We start from the raw sequence: 18,789 nt of genomic DNA on the forward strand, positions 1-18,789 counted from the left end.
AGCAGTCCAGAAATAGGAGGCTCGGGTTAGAGTCCTGACTTCAGTTCAGGAGATGAGGCTTGAGGTGAGGAGGAAGAGGATGACATTTTGTAAAGAAGCTGCTGTCGCTGTCTCTTTCCTTTGCACTTCTTTGGTGAACGGGACCCTTTCTCCGATGCTAAAATATCAGTATGCTCCTTCACATCTCCTGTCTGCAGGCGCACGTACAAATTTAAATGTCCCTCCATGGCACATGATGCCTATGACTTGTCTTCCACTCCACCTTTGGCGTATTTGGTGTATGTGGCCACTTTCCTGGCCACTGTATCCAAATATGGTGGAGGAACACGGTGGCTTCTGCAAACCCCAAACCCGCTCCTGTTTTAGATAGATTTATTAGAATGCATAAGTTTGTTGGAAGATGTAACACTACACTATTCTCTGTATATTTGTGATCAAAACATTATTTTTTCTGTTGAATAATTAATTAATGACTGTACCTTACTCGCATCGACTCTTTGGGACGACATCAGAAAGCATCCTCGCTCTGATCATCGCAGACAGGCAGGTGTGACTTGGCTTTAATGTGTTTTTTTTTCCAACAGAGCTTCTTGCTTCTATAAATACGTCCTGAATGTGATTTCCTCCCACAAATGTTCGGAGACATTGTATTGTTACCGCTCCTCCCCCGAGCGTGCACGCATTGATAAACACCGCCGTACCTTCTTCACCCTGCGCTCACTCCTAACGTGCCGTCTTTAAGTCTTCATGTATTCATTACGCCGTTTGTAAAAGTCACACCTACACACACAAACACAAACACGATATCACAGCGGTAAAAAAAGAGGACTTCCTCCTACACGCTTGCAGACACGCCGCACTCCCAGAATCCATCTGCTCACATTCAGATTCTGAAAAACACACGAGGTGAGTCGGTGGGCGGGTGTGTGAAGCTTCCTGACGCATGATAGGATTTACACTAACAAGCACAATCCGTCACTTCACATATACCATACAGCACATCCATAAGCTTAATGGGTGAATGAGAGCAGCTGTAAAGTGATTGCCTCCAAATATACACAACTTAATGGGAGTTATCGCACAACACGACAGCGGGGAGTCCATTTTCATTTAATAAACCTTTAAAAGCTTCACGACTGTCATTTACTCTCCTGCATCTCTTCTTTTATGGCTGCAGAAGCTGTCGACGAGTGTTTTATGAAGATGTACGAGTGTCATAAAAATGTGTTTAGGTTTTCTCGTCGCTCTTATTGCCTTTCATGATTGTAATGGTGCCTGTGAAACACTGCTGCGATGGTGTCTATAAAATACACATTAGTCAAGTTAATGCCGAGCCTGCACACACACAGCCCTCACATGGGCGGGGCGATGGGGATGCTTTCATGTTCCCATTATCTGATCGAACAATTATCTTCCTGTCACACTCAGAAATCTGAACTGGAATATGTAAAATGTCAACATTTTATTCTCTGAGTCCCACTTCAGCTGAGACTGAAGGGAATCTGGGGCTGGCTGCACTAAATGTGTTGATTAAATGCATCCAGTTACTCATGTGAAAGTTTACAGGAGCACAATCCTGCTCACTTAACGAGTCGGATGAAGACACACCAACAATCACGTTACTCTTCGACAGAAATCAGGCTGTTTCTGCTGTGACGTCCCACACAGCGACACAGGAGGACAGTCAATAGTTGCTTTATGAACGGCACATTTGGAAAGGTCAACATTAGCGTTTCGGCCATCGCCATGTTGTTTCTTTGGCGCCAAAAGTGACTGCATGTGCTGTGTTAGCCAGCTAGCTTGATTGTCTTCATGCATGCTCAATCGTCCAGGTAAGGAAATCCCAAAAGGTTCATTCTGTTCATCTGGACGTTTTCATTGGGAGAAATGTTTCGTCATCATCAGGTGACTTCTTCACTCTCAGCTGCAGGTTTCAACCTTATAAACTGGACATTTGCACAACGACTGAAACCAGCACCACTGTTTCTTGATTATTAATATACAAATTTTCATGACCACTGATCAAAGCCCATTGATTTCCAATTTCCATGAGTACCATTCACGGAGAATTGTAAGATGATGCACCCTTACACCCCCTCCTCGATTCAGAGATGGTCTTTCCCTTTTCACGTAAATGGTCTCCTTGACTCCTCCCTCAAACCAGCGTTCCTCTACCTAGCTTGATTACCAAAATGAATCCACAGACTTTATGGGAGCCTCACACAGACTTGGATACCTGCTAATTATTGCTCAGTAATATCCAAAGAAAATCCCAGAATTTCATTCATCATAACTGCAGCTCAGGCTTCTTGGATGGTCTGTTGCAATTAGCTGCAGGAGGTTTTGAGCGTTATCCAATGAGCAGCAGCTTTTATACAATCCCTGCAATAAGATAGTTACATAATAACTTGCCTTAATAAACAAATAGCTGGGTAATAAAAAACCAGGGTGTTCAATGCATCACAGTTTCCATTTTTGTACAGATGTATATTCTGCAGGTTTCACCTTTTGCTTCGCTCCCTCATCTTAAAAGCTGCGGGTACAGCCAGCGTGTCTGCACAGCAGTGTCGAACTAAAGTGATGTTCTGCTCAGGTGGGTAAGAATCTCGTGGTTCAGGATAAATTGAATCTGTGCCTGTGTTTCTTTCGAGTACAACATGAAGCTCTGTTATAGAATCTTAAACATACACAACGTCCGATCATAAACCCACTCGAGCTCCTCGTCCCAGCCACGCAGCTGTTCCTGGGTTGGCCCGATGAATCAGCTGGGAGAGGTTCCTGCCAACTCAAGCAGCTGAAGACTCTTCTGAGCAGTTACATCCAATTTGCAGGAGCTAATGTGTTTTGTAATGCAGCCCAGAGTTTGCTCTTTAAGCACATAAAGCACACATTATTGAATGTTCACGTTCTCTCCTGGCAGTGCCCGTAAAGCATGAATTAATGCTTTTATGGTCTCAACTAACCGAGGTGAGTCACCTTTATTATCTTACCTTTATTAAACCAAATTAAATAACACAACACGGAGTGTGGCTCTGCCTGCTGATAGTCATTCTTTGGACATTTAAGCAGCCTTTCTGCTCCTTTTTTCCTCCCGGTCTCTTGTGACGCTCAAATTTACATTTCAGACATTTAGCTGATGCTCTTCTGCTTTTTATCTTCCCTCGCAGACATTAAGCTCACGCTGTTGTGAAGCACGGCTGAAAATGAGCACAATGACATGAATGAAAAGCTCTCAGGTCTGAATCGCCACCACGCTGGAAAGGAAGCAAAAGGAGGCCAGAGGCAGGCGGAGGTCGCAGCGTTTCTGCAGCCGCGTGTGAGGAGAGGGAGAGCTTGAGAGGAGATTGTGTTTTGCTGGTGAACAGTGATTACAGTGACGGGGGAGGAAGTGATGTGGATTCATGAGCTGTTCAGGAAAACTCACAGAGGAGGTTTGTGATGGCGACGCTTTGGAAGATGCTGCTGATCGAGCTCAGCTTCACCTCTGACTGCCTCAGCTCTGTGCATGGTCACACATCTACACACACAGGTACACACACACACATAGATACACACATGTTTGTGTCCAATCAGCCGCTGCTGTTGAAGGAGGCGTCAGTGGGGTTGCCATATTTGTCAGGGGGAGCTGGGTCATTGATGTCTATGGAGGTGCTTGGAGATGTTTCATATCTGAAGCAGGTCTAAAAACATCACAAAGTCCTGTGAAGCCTGACGTGGAGTCTGCAGACCAGTCAAGCTATTAAACAAAGGGAAACAGCATGTGTTTTCTTGTGTTTAAGCTTTATTTCTTTTTTATCTTGTGTGTACATGTCCCAGCTTTTTATATCTGAACCTGATGTTTGAGCCCAGGAGTGTTTGTTTAAAACAAAATAAAGCCAAAGATTCAGCTGATGTCTCACAGGATTCATTCTCAGAAACGTCTCAGGAACAGAGCAAAGCAGCAGAAAATAACAGCTACGAGGCTTCTTATTGGTTTCAGAAGAAAATGTCACACAATCCAGGGCTTGTGTTTGGAAAGGTTTCTGTTAAAGCAAGCTGAGATCTGAGAAAAGCAGTTTCTGTGTCATAAAGTTAACGGTGATTTCCCTCCAAACACCACCAGCAAACAGATGGGGGGGGGGGTATTATCTGTTTGGACTGCTGGGCCTCGTTCTCTGTGAGTGTTTGTCTAAAGTCTGTCAGGGCCCACAGACTGCATGACACAGATAAGTGTGGTATGAAAAGTGAAGCCAGAAAAAATCCTGTGTTGTTTTTAAGGTCCTGCAGGGGGCGACTGCTCTGGTTGTAAGAAGAAGCCTATGAGAAATGCTCGTGAGTTTATGGTTTGAGTTTCAGGTCCCGTTAGATTTATAAAGGACCAGGAAGGGTTTAGGGCGGGGTTACCTTAGGACTGGATAAGGCAGTGGTTCCCAAACTTTTTTGCTAGGCCCCCCTTTGTTTTACAAGTCTTCAGCCCACTAACTCTTTCACGCTACGTCCACACCTACTCGGGTATTTTTGAAAACGCAGTTGTTTCTAAGCGTTTGGACCTTTCGTCCACACGGAAACGGCGTTTCGAATCACCGAAAACGGAGATTTTTAAAACTCCTGTCAGGTTGGAGATTTTCGAAAACTCAGTTTTTGCGTTTACGTGTGGATGAAGAATACGGAGTTCGTCACGCAACGCCAAAGGTATGTGCCTTTTTTCACGTCACGCTGTGCGCCACGTTGTTGTTTACACGAGAGGAATTTCTACAATGAGACAAAACGGGTTCAAAAACATAAACAGCTGTGGGATCCTGTTAGTCTGTGATTTGAACCGGGGGAACAAATCGTGGCAGGATCAGCCTGATGTTATTTATATCCCACTGCAACTTTACTGTATAAAGAGCTAACTGTCATGGTCTGCGGTGGGTGGCTGGAATTTCCGTAAGGCTCCTGAACTTACCTGGGATCCGCCCCCTGGGCAGGGCCGACTCCTCCAGCTCCTGCACACCTGGAGCCTATTGCAGGCAATCAAGCCAGAGGGATTTAAGCCACACGTTGATGTTCATTCACTAACAGTTCATCATTAACACATGTTGGTAACAGGCCCTTATGCGTCAGGTTCTTGCTGTGATGCATCTTGTTAACACGACTCTCTTGTGCTGCAGTTGCTGGATTCACCTTGGCTCACGCTCCACCTCCGGACTCAGGATACCAAGCAATCATTTTGAAAATCTCTCTGTGCCTCACCTGCCTGCCCTCCTGCCGTCACACTCCTCTGAAGCCCCGGATCTCAGGTCAGCCTTTCCACGCCACTCAGCCTCCCCTGGATTCTCATCACCCCCCTCTCAACACTCTGTCCCCTACTGCAAGTAAGAATTGCCACTCTTACAACTGGCCACTTCAGAGCTGCCTCCACTACCTCCCTAACTCCACTGCCTTCTCTCTTCAGTGTGACTGTTCCCTGCTCAGCTCCACTCTGCATCTCAGGCCCCGTTCCCTCGCACTAGCCACGTTTCCCACGCCACATCAAACTCCACGTCTTATTGTTTTGTCCTTGCTATGTTTCTTGCACTCAAGCCTAATAAATAATTGTTACATCATCTGCTGTCTGTGCTCTGGGTTTCTGCACCTGAGTCCTGTTCAGCCACTCGGCCCCGTGACAGTAACATCTCCAAAATGTCAGGAGTAGTTAGTCATTACAAGTGTTTGTGAACTAATAATCAAGACTGTGGGATCCTGTTTGTCCGTGATTTTTAAACGGCCCAGCGCTGCTCCCGACGCAGGGAAAAGCAACCCTGCAGGGACACCTACCTCAGCACTTGTGCAGGTGAAGCCAAAGGAACGATTTTCTTCACCATATTTTCTTTGGCTTGGAAGGAAGTTGGTCTGGAAACATATTTGGCGATGCTTCATCTCCTGCTTTGAGTTCGTGTGGGAGCCCCGTCAAAAAAAACCTGTCCATGATGCTAGCAGTGTCCAAGCTTTTTTTTTTTTTTTTTTTTTTTTTTTAATTCATACCGCGTCTCTGTGCCCCCCTTAGGGGACGCTCCCCCACTTTGGGAACCTCTGGAATAAGGCGCAGGTGTGCAGTTTATCTCAGTTTGTTTAGACTCAGTTTGGTTCTGATGCCTGCTTTTGGTGCACGGACATCGATCTAACAGGGACACTGGATGGTGGCGCCGGCGGCTGTAGCTGCTAGCTGCCTGCTAGTGTGGTCGCAAATTTTGAAGCCATCCTGATAGCCTTCTCCCACCAGCGATGTGGAGATCCAACCTCTTTAGATCCAATTAAATCAAGACACTCAAAAACATGCTGTGGAAAAGAATTTAATACACTGAATCATATGAACAGCAGGAAAAATCCATACAGACATTTAGCAAGAGATTTACAAAGCAGCAAGCAAAGTGAAAGGTGTACAGCCTTAAGCACAGACAGCAGAGCGACAGAGTGCAACAGCAGAGGGGGGGGGAAAAGCTGGGGGTGTCCTCCGGTCCCGTAATATATAAGGACCAGTATCCCCGCCCCTGCTGCTGGGTAACTTTCCCACCCATCCAAACACAGCTGCAGGGGTCAGGTAGCGGCCAAGGTCTTGGCCAAAGGCCAGTCAGGACTCTGACTACTCCTTGCTCTGGCTTATCACAATAGGTCATGACACGGTCAAACATCACACATTAATCCTAATTATTGAATCTTATACAGCAAGTGGCACAACCGTATAACATATAATCTTATAACTACATAGGTTACATGCTTTCTCATATATAAAAACACTTCAGTGTGGTTCAAAGTGTGTGTGTGATTATATCGTATGATATTTTATTGTGATGTGTTCAGGATCTCCGTTACATTGTTACTGCTTTGGTTGTGCTGCATGAAAGACGTTGAGTGTGTATTGGAGGAGGTTAGTTACCGGAGCTGGAGAGTGAGTTATTCAGGTGAACTCTCAACAGCATTAACTGCCCTGTTACTGTAAAACATAATAAACCTCGGTGAAGCAAAATGCGCTTAAGACTCTACATGAAAGTTAAAATATATATGTTCAGTGCACATAGATATATAGTGTATATAGTTACATAGTTATACATATCACACAAAAATCCACCACACTAGCTTCGCCTGGTTGTGCTGTTGGAGCCTTTTGGAGCATTTTTAATGACATCATGTGACAAATAATTTCTGCTGTCAGGTTACTGTACTAACAGACCGTCCAAGAGGTGTGAGCTCAATGTTTTGCTGAGTGAAGGACTTTAACTGGATTAGCTGGTATCTGTTTCTGTGTGAAGCTAGCTAGCTTTAAGCTGATACCTTAGCAGTCATATTTGACCTCGGTCCCGCCTCGCTCGAAAAAAACCAAACAAACAAAACCGATGGGTGACATCACTCCGTCTTTTATATACAGGTTTTTTGTTTTCCAGTTATTTTTATGAAGAAAGAAAAAGAAAATAGTAAAAACAGAAGTATCATAAGTGAAGTAGAGGGAGCAGAGAAACAGCAGAGAGCTGTTTGTTCCAGCGAGCAGCTCCATCACATGCTGTAAGATTCCTGCTCACGCTCCGCTGTCGACATCACCTTTGTATTTTGTCACTTGCACCCGTTCCTCTGTTTTCCTGTCCAGGTCAGCGGGCGTGCTGAAAAGGTCGCAGAGAAACGGCCTCTCCTCCATACTAACGACAAGACGACGTGAAGAAGGTGAAGACAAAAAACCCCGTTTGTGTTTGTGAGGCCGAGCAGCAGCACTGCTCCCCTCTAAATGTAGCTCTGAAGATAATTTGCTGACTCCCTGTGCAAAGTCCTGCTGGCTGCATGTGGGTGGCCTTCGTGAGTAAACCCACCGACCTGAGGGCCAGATGCAGTCTTTGCAGATTCGCTGTGGAAAGCTGTGTCCGTGAGCGATCCTGAATCTTAATTAGTGCTGAGCAGCGCGGCCAACAAAGCAGATCTCCCGCTACACTTGAATCAAAGTTTCAGTCGATTTTTTTTCTGTCTACATAAAATCAAGAAGCTTAAAAACTGCACGCTTTCCCACTGCAACCAGGGCTGGATGTGCAAAGACTGCTAACAAGGCTGATGTCCTGTCACTGATGTACGCATTGCAGTTCATCGCTGTGGATCATTAGTAGCACCAAAAAGAAGCAGCACTGCCAAGAAAAAGATATTCATGCAACTATAAGCGTGGTTTCAGACGTGGGGGTCTGAACCATCAGAGACGTCATGAATTCTTCTGCTCAACGTTTAGTTTTTCTTGAGCTCTGAGTTCTTATGTGGAGCTTATCTACTCTACATGCAGACTAGGAGCTCAACATGCCACATTCACCGTTCATACAAACACGCTTCTCTGTGCTTTCCATCTGACAGTCACACATATCCACCACCAACCTGCTGCTTGGATGACCTGCTCTAGCTGAGCTACAGCCACCTGTAGCTCTTCAAGGAGGAAAAAACCCCAAATTAGGACCATGTGCCAACTTTGAGTATTTATAGATGAAGAACTCAGAACTCCAGCAGTCAGCCAACGATCTCCCTTTCAACAGGAAGAAACCTCCGACAGAGCTAGGCTGAGAGAAGGGCAGCCTGTGACTAGCAGCCTGCTGGGACCACACTGTGGGGTTTGTCATGCATCTGTGTGACCTGCCTCTCTCCACTCAGAGACAACCTGGGTCTTCCCTGTGGGCTCCTCCTGGTTGGACATGAAACATGGCACCTAGGAAGCACCTAGCAGTAGCTGCAGGGTGAGGAGGTTTGTCATCCAGTGACCTCACACCTGTCTGTCCCACAGGCTAACCGAGGTAAACGGGACTCCTCCTTCACTTTGATTGGTCCCTTCACTTCTGGTGTCCACTACTCAGGCTCAGAGTCTCCACCCAGCACGCCATCACTGCATGTTTAGCTCCTCCCCTCACCCGAGTGTGTGAGAAGCATCTGACGACAGGTTTAGAAGAACGATCAATGACCTGAAACGACAGCAGGACGCGCTGCATTCAAACGTCTCCATCAGCTGTAGGTTCTGAGTGGAGAGCGAACCACTGTGCACAGCTTATCCAACTCTGTCTGCGCCTCATTAGAACATAACACACATTGTGTTTTCATAAATACGGGTTTGTGCTTTAATGCATATTCACTGTATGACATTATAGCACAGTGCCGTTATTGTACACTGAGCTCCTGCAGGGGCTCTGCAGTATATTTGTGTGATTTTGTGTTTGATTGCATGTTCTGTGTGTGAATACAGTTTGTGTCTTTACAGTACTGTAGGCCTCCTCCATCAGCAGGAGAAACATCTGGAGGAGGAATCGATGTGGAACATTGGAAAATGAACAGGAACGTCGACAGTGACGGTTAACGTCTGCCGGAAGAAATCAGCAGGTTTCAGTCTTTGGCACGAGGAGGCGGCGGCGCACTTAGAAAAGACAGAAAGCTTTATGGTACTAGGAAACTGGGAGGAGAAGAAATAAATACGTTTGGATTTTATGAGGGTTGAAATGACACCCCGGAGAGACGAAGAGAAAGAGGAACTGGATGCTGCGACAGCAGGTGACACGAAATGTGTTGATTTCCCAGAAACCACAAATCGCTCATTGTTGTTGTGATTTTTTTATGCGCAGAGCGAGAAAATGAAGCTAATGTATAAACTGTAAATGGCAGCGAGCCCTGGGGAATCCACTTGTGTGCTGAAAGGCTAACGCTCATGCAGAGTGCTGATGAGGCGTACTCAGACACAAAAGGTTAGTGTTCAGCTGAAGGATGAGTGAAGGCAGTAAGTGGATAAACATCACTCTGAGACTTCACACCGCAGAGAAAATATGCAGAAACCGCTCGGCGTGAGTGGCAGTTAACGGATCGTCTCCGACTTTAAACCGACTCAGTGTTTTTCAGCCCCGGCGCGGCCGGTTTAATGTTTCTGCAGCTCCGTTTATGAGCTGGAAGAGAAGCGTGGACGACAGCAGAGACAAATCAGTGATTTTAAGGTTGTTTGCTGAGTTCTGCATAAACTCGTCTGACAATCCTACATTTCATCCCTGAACCTTACCCAACGTTATTTATGTGTGTTTGAATATTTAAACAAAAAGCTGCTCTGGGAAGCATTTATCACACATTAGTGCACCGATGCGTGATGAGAAACCAGGCCGATCACCTGCACGGTGAACATTTCCATCATGTTTTCTGTGCTCGTTTTCACCCCTCCAGCTTCAGATTTTTGTGTTTCCTGTTGTAAAAGAAATATTAAAATGATTCGTGCACTCAGACGCCGGCCGTGTGGATTAGTCGTGCATCTTTACCTGGAAGACCCATAGAGTAGATAACCCGGGTCATATCTGTGCAGGTATGCAGCGGGCACGTGGACACCTGAACAGGTGTAAGCTGAAAGGTAACAGCTGGAAAAGCCAAAGTCAATGAATAAATCATTGATTGGATAATGAGAAAAAGTCAATCTAAAGAAATAAATAGCGATTTAATTTAATTTGTACAGCACCAACAGCAGTCGGTCAAGCTTTACGTTTACATCAAGTAGTCGGCGACAGTGGGAAGGAAAAACGTCCTGTGACTCAGTTTGTGTCTAAATAGTTTCATAAAACTGAGACTGATTTGAAATTGTTCCTTATAGCAGCTCAAAGTACACACAGGCAGAAACTGGCAGAAGGTAAACTGTTTAAAGTGTTAGCTAACATTGCTGAACCTGGTAGCAGTTAGCATAACCAGTGTTTCACTCATTTTAGGTTTGACAGCGTTTTTTGGTAGTTAAAGGCGAATAACTTGAACATGACCTAAGCTGCGGTTTGGAGAAGGAACTGGTGGATCCCCATGTACCAATGAGAAGAGAGGAAGTGAAAGAATTGAAAACAGGAAGGAGGGCGGGGCATGAAAACCAGAACAACGCTCCTGAAATTCAGATAATTTAGCTCCAAACAGAGTTAGTGAAACTGCTATGTGATTGTGTCAGATACGAGCAGAGCTTGAAGCTGTTAGTAATAACTTCAGGAGCTCTGTGACCTGGCATTTTGACTTTATGTGGTATTGTTTCATGTTTTTCCCTCATGCTTCTGCTCTGAATTCTGTTCTTTTGTCATAGTGATCACAGTCTAGTTTTCACCCGTTGTAGTTTTTGCCCCTGTTCATTTTTTCCTTGATTTTGGATTAATAATAAACGACTCGTTTTTCTTACTCCTAAGTTTGGTCTCTTCTGAGTCTGCTCCAAAAAACCCACCGGCTACGCAGCCAGACGTATAATTAGGAAACCGCTAGCTGAAAGCACGGCTAACCGTGTGAATGGAGTCCAACGTCTGAATGAAAGGCCTAATATTTGTTTAAGAGAAAGGCTATTTTCTAAATGGCTGCTAGCAAACTGCCCAGAGGAGCAAAGTTAGTTTTTCAGATCTTTATAAGTTGTTGACTAAATGTACTGACTCAGTATTTGATGAGAGTCGAGGCTTTTGCGTTGGAGTCGGAAACCCTCGGTGGTATTATTGCTCTTTAAGGAACTTCAGCTCAGACTTTAATTTCCAGCTGATGTTGTTGCCGCTTGATGGAAGCCCAGTGGGTGTTGGACTCTGGTGAACATGAATGTTTAATTAAATCTAAATAAAAGGAATGCAGGGTGATCCGTCTGAGTGACGAACTCAGCTCAAATATACAAAGGGCAGATACAGAGAAAACTGAATGAGATCAGCTGTAATCAGTGTGAACTCATCATCCAGGTCCCTCTCCGCTCTGAGCGGCACTGCCAGTAAATTCTCCACATCCCCTCGTTTGAGGAAAAACAACTCCAGCAGGCAATGAAGGCATAGCTCAAAAAGCCGGCGGGGAAGAAAACAGCGAGGCAGCACTGCAGACATCTCATTTGGGTTAACAGAAACTGCCGTACGGTTCAGCAGCACCGCTAATGACTAGACTGATAGTGTTGAGTGTGATGGATGGGGCCGAACTGGTGCTGATTGGATTGGTATGCAACAATAGGCTGAATTCCACCGGCGGAGGCAGCGGGGCCTGTGTGCGCCGTTAACTCCTCCTTTCTGTGAGTCCGTTTGTGTCGCTGTTCACCGTTGGATGCTTCGATGTATTAAAAAGCACAAACTGCAGCTGCCGTCTTTTTTCGCCACGTCAGCAGACGAGGCCAACCTGCAGGAAGATGCTAAACTTGATTTAAAGCCGGATTATCGGCCGTTCAAGTCAGCTTACATCGAATACCTCGCTGAGACAAATGCAGATCATTTACTCTGAATCAGCCTGATAACTGAGCTAATCTGCTGCTGGAAAGATTCAGACTCTCTCGTCCTGACATCGATGCGACTGCTTTCTCCAGCTCGTGTTTCTGCGCAGACCCGGGGAGCACTCGGCGCTGTCGTTTCCTTCGTTCGCACCGTATGAATGCAGTGAAGGAGGATTCGGTTCCATCGGTGTAACCTGCGGTGTAATTTCTGCACTGACTTCAACCCACAGCACACCCTCGGCTGACTTGTGGTAGCATAGCAACAGATGCTGCTGGTGGTAGTGTGGAGGAGTGTGTTTGCTTGTCAGACACACAGATGCATGCACAGCTGGTTTTCACTACACTGGCTGAAACAAACAGCATCACGTGGGCTCGGAGCTCAGGGCAGGATCGTAATCCTCACTGAGTTTGCACACGTCTGTCATATAAAGCATCGTGTTTGAACTGGTCTATAATAGCAGAAGTCAAAGGTTACAGACACCGTGCGTGGATGTGTGAGGGGTCAGCGCCTGACATTAGCTGGTGTGTTGCTGCCAGAGGTCAAAGCTGCTGCTCGTTGTGTGAGCCTGCACACTGACCTCCACATCGCTGATGGTTTCTGCACAGCTGTAGGTGACGTCAGATGTATATTTATTACATTTACAGGGTGACTGTTTCGATTCAATAATACAGTAAAAGTAACATAAAAATATATTATAATCAGAAAAGTTGCACAAATAAGTCATAAATCATTGTTCCCTGATATAACATATAGACATTACACACAGTGTATACACATAGTGTATATATACACACATATACACTGTATACATTTATACTGCTGTGTATGTCATAGCTGCAAACCCATCAGAAACCCCACGCAGGTCTTTGCAGGCACTACGAGGGCTTTTCCATCCCCACACCTGTGCCTGGGTCCACCTGCGGTGCTAATTTTAGATTTTCGTGTTGAACCTGTGATCATGAGGAGGCGGGACCTTTGAACATCGACAGTATGAAAGCGTATGTTAGCGGTTTGATCCCTGCAGGGCTGCTTATTTGTAGCCATAAGTTACCTTTTATAGGTGAAAGGATGAACTGATGATTGAAGCTTTTTAGATTTTCTGTGTTTATATTGTTTTACTCCTTTTATTGTTGTTATGTTATATATAACAAAATATTTATTTTATTTTTTCATTTATTTATATAATGTAATTATATGGCGCTCTTCCACAGCCTGTCTTTGTCCCATCTCCCTCCTCTCACCCCCAGCTGGTTGCAGCAGATGCTCCGCCCCCTCCCTGAGCCTGGTTCTGTCTGAGGAGTTTTTCCTTCTGTTGGGATTTAAATATATAATCTGAAAGCTGCTGATTATATTGTTTTATGTATGAGCAGTGTTGGTCAAGTTACTTGAAAAAGTAATCCCGTTACTTTACTGATTACTTATTTTCGAAAGTAATTAATTACTTCGTTACTTAGTTACTTTTTAAAAACACGATTTACAACCTGAAGAGGTGATAAAGCGATAGATCTCTCAGCCCAATTCTACTTTTTCTGCATAATCCATCATACAAAATGTAATCAAATGGAAAAGTCTCTTTTTAAAACTTGTTTTATTAGTTTTAATCTTTTAACTTTATGCATCAAGCAAAAATTTAATTATATGCAACATTCTCTGACTTGAAGAAATTAGTTTAACATTTAAACCTATTCTCTGCACATTCCAGCACATAAAATAAAGTATTTTTTTGTGTTTACACTCAGTCTTCTAAATAGATGCAAGTAAAACACAGCAGAAAATAAATAAAGTCAAAGACTCAGCGGTTCTGTTGCTCTATTTTCACCTGTAAAGCAGGAGTGGGGTAGGCGGAGGTTTACCCTGGTGCAGGTGTGCCGCGGTCAGTGGAAGAATCCGCGAGTTTCTCTGTGAGTTTCCCATTACGTCGTAGCTACTCGGTGCTTGTTTGGAAGTTTAGGGGTTTTTTTCGTTGTAAAAAGAAGTTTTCTTCCCACGCACAGCGGACACTAATGTTTTTGTCACTTTTTATGGAATCAAACTCAAAGTAAGGTCAGTACTTCCACGCTTTAAACGCTGCACGCTCATACTCTCTTCCACAATCGATATGTGATCCATTGTTGATCTGCACACAGCTGTTGTCATGAACGTCGCACTCGCTTACGTCACTGTCGTGAGACATTCTCGCAAAAAAATCAGTTTTAGTAACGCAGTAACGCAGCGTTCCTACGGGAAAGTAACGGTAATCTAATTACCGTTTTTGCAATAGTAATCCCTTACTTTACTCGTTACTTGAAAAAAGTAATCGGATTACAGTAACGCGTTACTGCCCATCTCTGTGTATAAGAGAGGGCCAGCTTTGAGTTTGAGTTAAAAGTACTGACAGGAAACTACATGCTTTTGCAAAAATAGGAGCTGCAGCCAGAAAGTGAAAGGAAGCAGAGTCTTTGATCGAAACCTGAAGTGTGTGTGACGTCTAGATGAAGTATAGAAATAACTAAGCTTCCTGTTTTGCTTCAGACTTTGGCTGACGTGTCTGTGTGTCTGCTGAGTCTCCATATTGTAAAATTAAAGATCATCTTTTGAGTTTGACCACTTTGAGCTTTGTCTTTTTTGGCCGTAAAGAATACAAAGATTTAATACGTCCCACTGGTGTCTGATTGTTGATTCTCTGTATCATTGCAGCACCTTTGGCTCACTGTTGCTGTGATTTGTGGTTATATGAATAAAAAGACATTTTTATCATCACTGTTTCTTGCTTGGTTTGAATTTCCTCATGGTTATTCATATGTTTCAACTTTTCTAAATTACTTTTTTGGTTAACTTGTATTTTTTAAATGTGCTGCATAAATAGAATTGACTGAATAAAACATAAGAAACTGAACGTCAACTTCTGGGATGTCCCACACAGCAAGTCAATATGTCAGTCAGATTATCCATTAAAGATGCTCCAAAGGGCACCAATGGAATGAAGAGGTCCGGAGTAATGACTCAGAGTCACGTACTCCAGTCATCAACATCTGTCAATTAATGCGCCCAGATCTGTGATTGTCTTGATTGGTTTCAGCTGTTTCTCGTTCTCAGCTGTTGGTTTTTGTGTCTGGCTGTGTGTGTGTCCTTTAACGGCTTCTGATCTGATCTGAGTGTAATTAGCGGACGAGGTCCACCTGGGCCTGATGTGCTATCAGACCTCTGATTGTTACAGCCTGTTCCTGCCCCCTGAGAGGAGGCTGGCAGATGAGTCTTGTGTTTGTCATGTTTCCATAAATAGCCCTGTTTCCTTAGTGAGACGTCAGTCTGTCTCCTATATCTTTATTTGTTGCATGTTCAAGGATCCCTGCGACCATCACAGGAGCCAGATTTTAATCTTGTTGTCTTAGTAAAAACATCATATTTATAAATGTTCTGTGCCTTCTTATGCTTATGTGTCTCTTCCTGGTTGTGCTTTTACTGAAAATGAATCTCATGCAGCATTTGATGTAAGGCTTTCGTGCCCACCTGCCCCCCTTCATACTGCGTGCCATATGTTCATGTCTTGCATCGCCTGAAATATCAGCTGACATTTAACCTCGTGTCATGTTTGCGGTCTGCTTCCCTTTTGGGGGCTTGTGTTTACGCTGAGGCACTGATTGTGTTTGCCTTCTCAGTCGTCCTCTCTGCTCTCTCTGCTTCAGCAGAGGCGTTGCTACAGTCTGGTTTCCACTTCACTCCCCTTGCAGTAAACAGTTTATGCAGATCCATAATAACAAGCAGAAGGTAAGAGAAGCTGCTTCAAAGCATTTACGCCTAACATAGAAGTGTGGGACCTCCTGTGTGAAACCTGTGCAGTGATGTGTAACAGTTTTGTGTTACCAGTAAGACGTAAAATGAAGCAACTGCACGACTTCAATGCACTTTCACTTAATTTTGGAAGAACAAAAACTGATCCAGCTGCAAACTATAACTTATAGTTATAGAATATTCACAACATACTTCATACCGTGTACATTATAACATACCATAATAGACCCATTTCTGTAATATACTCACATATCTATACTATTGCTAATATATATTGTAATATATCTATATCACTAAAGCACTTCTGGATGGATGCAAACTGCATTTCGTTGCCCTGTACCTGTGCATGTGCAATGACAATAAAGTTGAATTCTATTCTATTCTATTCTATTCTATTCTATTCTAAGAATTCTAAGAATCTCCACCCAAGGCACATATGAAGGTCTTCATATTTTGTTATATATCAGTTCAAACGTTCAGTGTCTGCAGTTTATTCAGCTGTATCCTGCGATCGTCGCGGTTTGCAGCGAGTCCAGGACTTTACCCGTCTGCAGACGTAAGACACCCCGACTGCTCAGTCTGTCCTCATCATGATCTCACGAGTGACTTTACCAGTTTCAGTGTGGAAGAGCTGCGTTCACAGGAAGCAGTCACAGCTCGTGGAATATCGCTTTCGAAGATTCACTGGTTTTAGTGAGCTTTTCCTTTCGAAGACTCTTTTCCTTTGGCGTACCTGATGTTTGTAGCACTTGAAGAGTTTAAGGCTTGGATTCCCATCATCGTATCACAGTTTGGTTTAGAGAATCATCTCTTTAGCTCACTGAGCATGTTATCAAGCATGGGACAGAACATGCTGCTACCAACAGTGTCCCTGCTCAGAGGACATGACAGTGTGTCCATGTCTGCACTGCTTTGTATTAGAGCAGGGCGATATGACCAAAAGTATTTATCACGATATACATTTGAAAATTTGCACGATTTAACGATGTAACTGACACGAGACAAAATACTTTACAACTCCACAACTTTATTAGTGCAAAAACCCATCAATGTATTTTCACTTAAACAAGCAGCTGTTTTTTTATGTGCATTAAAGTTATATAAACATGTAACAGTGCAAATTCCTCGCTGACAGTTTAACCAAAAGGCATTTCAGTGGAAACTGGCCGACATATCTTCAGCATAACCATGTATAATATCCACAACACTGAAAAAGAGGTTATACACACACAGTACGGTAACATTATGTTGAAGCACAGTACGTATTACTCCGCGAGGCTCCGCCTACGATAGCCTGTAATGCTCCGACAATCCATCAAGCGGTGCGGCTTCGTAGCTTAGCAAAGTCGTACTGAAACATTTGACAGATTTTCGAGCGCCGTGCACATAAAATCGTTTCGAGGTCAGTAAACACAACCAGAGTTCATACATGAGGCACACGGGGTTATAAGGGGCTCTGTCGACTTTCAGAAAAATCAAAGGATTGATTTTAAGTGCGCCGTATTTTCCAAACACGGTAATAACGACGGCCCGCTAGCATGCGCTACCAAAAATAGTGCTTTGTTGTGTATCTGACGGACGAAAGCTAAACCAGTTCCACACCAGTGAAGCTGCAGCATTTTTACAAACCAGTTCAGCTTCATCTGTTTCATTCAACGAGCCGCTTTCGCCCTTCTCATTCTCAAATTTGCGTGTCATCCTTGCGCAGGGGCCATGCTAATCTTCTCTGTATCGTGTCCAATTTAGCGTACGCGCTTGCCGAAGCAAGCACCTTGTCGACCTTCTCATTCTCCGTCGCCGCTGTGCCTTTTTCGCCATGTGCGTATGAAAACAAAGGCACTGTGCATGCGCGTTTTACCCATATTCTATCGCCATATTTCATTTTCTTGTCGTTGCCCAACATTGTACCGGTATTACCGTGAACGGTAGGATATGGCCCAGCCCTACTTTGTATTTCTGAATGGGATCTGTCTCCACATTTCAGCAGTATTTAAGACTTCAAAGTAAGATTCATTTCTCTCGTTTTGACAACACTTCTGTCTCCGCTGTTTTCTCCTGCAGCTTCCTCAAGGACACGTCCATCAAGTATAGGACGGCAGGCTACCTTATCTCTCTCAGTTGTTGAAGCTCTGTGTGCTCGAGTCAAGCCACGTGGTGTGAACATGAGAGCGACACATTAATGCATCTAATCTCTGCAACAACATAAAAAGCATTCAGCTTGTGCGACTGCTTTAACTGCTTTAAATCGCGTCTTAAAACTCACTTTTTTACTTTGGCTTTTAATTCGAGGTCGGTTTGAGTACCATCAGGCCTGTTTTATGTTTTTATTGTTAATTCATTGTCTTCTCATTTCTCTATATTTGTTTCTCTACTGTTTTCTCTTGTTTTTAACCGATTGTGAAGCACTTTGGTCAACTCAATTGTGTCCTCAAGAACCAGATCAAGACTCTGAGCACTGCAACGGACATTAAATGCATTAAGTGCTCCCCACTCGTGACAGAAGCAGCCCGACAGATGACTTTTGCAGACCTGGTCACATCGCTCAGATAGTTTTTTCTGTCAGTCCTGCAGCATCGAGGCGGCCTGCAGGTTCTCTTGTGTGATAGAAGCTCAGCACGAAGCAGATCTGTTCTGCCATCGGGGAAAATGCGTCTCGCTTTCCTTGACCTCATTTATAATGAAGGAGCGTGCCATCTGAGCTAGTGCATCTAGAACTTCATTGAGAATTTGGTAGCTTGAGTGTTTTGCATAGCAAGGCCCTGTCACTGGGTCATGGTTACCATCCAACACAGCCAGGAAGTTTCCCCTGATGTCGGCGTCGCTTGTCCCCCGGGACCCCGCTGTG

General features: G+C 44.3%; 1 pseudogene; it reads right to left on the bottom strand.

The window, feature by feature from the left end:
• Window positions 1-17,622: 17,622 nt before the first annotated feature.
• Window positions 17,623-17,713, bottom strand: LOC120739269 (annotated as a pseudogene).
• Between the last annotated feature and the right edge of the window lie 1,076 nt (window positions 17,714-18,789).

This window comes from Simochromis diagramma, unplaced genomic scaffold, assembly GCF_900408965.1.
Source record: "Simochromis diagramma unplaced genomic scaffold, fSimDia1.1 OVJJ01000296.1, whole genome shotgun sequence".
Classification (NCBI taxonomy): Eukaryota; Metazoa; Chordata; class Actinopteri; order Cichliformes; family Cichlidae; genus Simochromis; species Simochromis diagramma.